This window comes from Canis lupus, chromosome 34 (assembly GCF_003254725.2).
Source record: "Canis lupus dingo isolate Sandy chromosome 34, ASM325472v2, whole genome shotgun sequence".
Classification (NCBI taxonomy): Eukaryota; Metazoa; Chordata; class Mammalia; order Carnivora; family Canidae; genus Canis; species Canis lupus.
In genome coordinates, this window is record NC_064276.1 from 8552034 (window position 1) to 8554738 (window position 2705).

A 2705-nucleotide genomic window follows, 5' to 3' on the forward strand; every position below is an offset into this window, starting at 1 on the left:
TCTCGGAGTCCCAGGATGGAGTCCCACATCGGGCTCCCTGCAAGCAGCCTGCTTCTCCCTCTGCCTGTGTCTCTGCCTCTCTCTCAGTCTGTGTCTCTCATGAATAAATAAATAAAAAAATCTTAAAAAAAAAAAAGAAACAGAAAAGGATAATGATTGAATCTAGAGCTGAAATTGTACTAAAATATAACTGAGAAGTACAGGGGTACCTGGGTGGCTTAGTGGTTGAACATCTGCCTTTGGATCAGGGTGTGATCCCGGGGTCCTGGGATAGAGTCCTGCACTGGGGTTCCGTCAGGGATCCTGCTTCTCCCTCTGCCTGTGTCTCTGCCTCTCTCTTTGTGTCTCTTATGAATAAATAAATAAAATCTTTAAAAGAAAGAAAAAATGAAGTATAATACTGAAACTACATGAAGGAAAAGTTTCAGTTTAAAAGATCGCTGTTACTTTCTCTCTAATTAACAGATAAAATCTTTTTAAAAATTAAAAAGATACTGTTTACTACAATAAAGAAAGATTTTTCACTATTAATATTAAAGCCCCATGGAAACCAATAAGGCTTCAGTGTGGTAAAGTAATTATCTATAGTTAATTATATATTATCTAAAACAGAAGATTGTCAGTCTTTATGTCCTGTATAATGTGCAATTGATATCAAAAAGTAAAATTTGTATACCCCAAGGTGAAAGTAGAAATTTAGCAATGATGAGAGACATTGGTTCAGCTCTGTCAGTCCCTGATGGAAAATAAATGCAAAAGTTTAAAGCCTATGTAATTAGTAAAATAGAAAAAATAAAATAAATATAAGGAGAGCATAAGGTGAGAAATACAGATACAAGCCTACTCTAAAGACAGACTGCCTGGGTGAATACTTGGCTCTGATGAAAGCTTTAGCAAACTACTTCAAATCACTGTGTTTCACTTTCCTCATCTGTAAAATGGATTTTGTCAACATTGACAAAGGTGGCATTATATGTCAATGGGAGAAAATATAGATTACTCAGTAAATGTTCTGTTTGGATAACAACTGAAAAATGAAGTGGGATATCTGCCCCATAATCTTTGCCAAAGTAAAGTAGAAATATGTACTTATTTTGAAAATATGGGGATCCCTGGGTGGCTCACCGGTTTAGCGTCTGCCTCTGGCCCAGGGCGTGATCCTAGAGTCCCGGGATCGAGTCCCACACCAGACTCCCTGCATGGAGCCTGCTTCTCCCTCTGCGTGTGTCTCTCTCTGCCTCTCTCTCTCTCTCTCTGTGTGTGTGTCTCTCATGAATAAATGAATAAAATCTTTTGTTTTAAAGAAAATAACATGCAACAATAAGAATGCTAGAAAAACTAGGTAGATTTTTAAAATATCATCTCAAAATAAGAAAGCCACTTTTAGATATAAAACAAAACTCAGAAGCCATAAAAGACAAGCATTAGTCAATTTTACTATATTAAAATATGTATAGTTAAAACCACCATAAACAAAGTCAAAGTCAAATGGCAAATGAAGGAAAATATTGACAGCTAAATATCAAAGGTCTAGTATGTAAGACATTTCTATAAATCAGTAGGATAAAGACCAACACAAAGGAAAAATTATCAAAAATAAAGTTTTAGAAAAAGAAACATAAACTTTTAAAAAAAGATTTTATTTATTTATTCATGAGAGGCCCGGAGAGAGAGAGAGAGAGAGAGGCAGAGACACAGGCAGAGGGAGAAGCAGGCTTCATGCAGGGAGCCCATCATGGGACTCCATCCCGGGTCTCCAGGATGATGCCCTGGGATGAAGGCAGTGCTAAAGTGCTGAGCCACTGTGGCTGCCCAACAAAAACATTTTAATAAGTGAAACAATACTGACATTATAATTAAAAATAAATGGGAGTTGAAATTAAAATAAAATATTTGTCCTTACCTGACCAGATTGGTAAAGATTTGAGTTTGAAAGTCCAATTTCTTGGTGACCATGGAGAAGCAAGTACTCTTTCACATTTATTTGATCTATCAATTGATGCAATTTATGGAAGGTGATTTGTCAGCACATCTCTAAATTTAAAATGCACATGCTCTTTTACCCAGGATGGTAAATTCCTAGGACTCTACCTGAGAAATATCCTTGGACTTGAGACTGGCGACTCTGGATACTCCCCTGGAGGAAAGCTCCGGGTAGTGCCAGGTGGGTGGTGGAAGGTTAGATCTTAACTGCCCACTCTTTAGAGCCATTTGATCATTTTCTTTTAAAGATAGATTTATTTATTTATTTGTTTATTTGTTTATTTATTTATTTATTTTTGAGTGGGGAAGAGGGGCAAAGGAAAAGGGAGAGAGAATCTCAAGCAGACTCTGCACTGACATGGAGCCCTGCATGAGGCTCCATCAATCTCACGACCCTGAAATCATAATCTGAGCCAAAATCAAGAGTCAGACGCTCAATGGACTGAGCCACCCAGGTGCCCCTAGAGTTATTTGATTTTTGAAAACTGTTCATATATTACCTATTCAAAAGAAATTATTTGTAAGGAAAAGAAAAGAAGTAAATATCCCCCTGTTGTTTCCACAAACCTGGTTATTAACTCCTACACAGAAATCACTTGAATGTGTGCACAGCAAAGGGTAGGCAAAATGAAGAACAGAATTCTGGGGTGCAGGTGGTGGGAGAGACAGGGCTGCAGTTGATGAACAATGGATGCTTTCCTGTGCCAATTATCTGCTGAGTT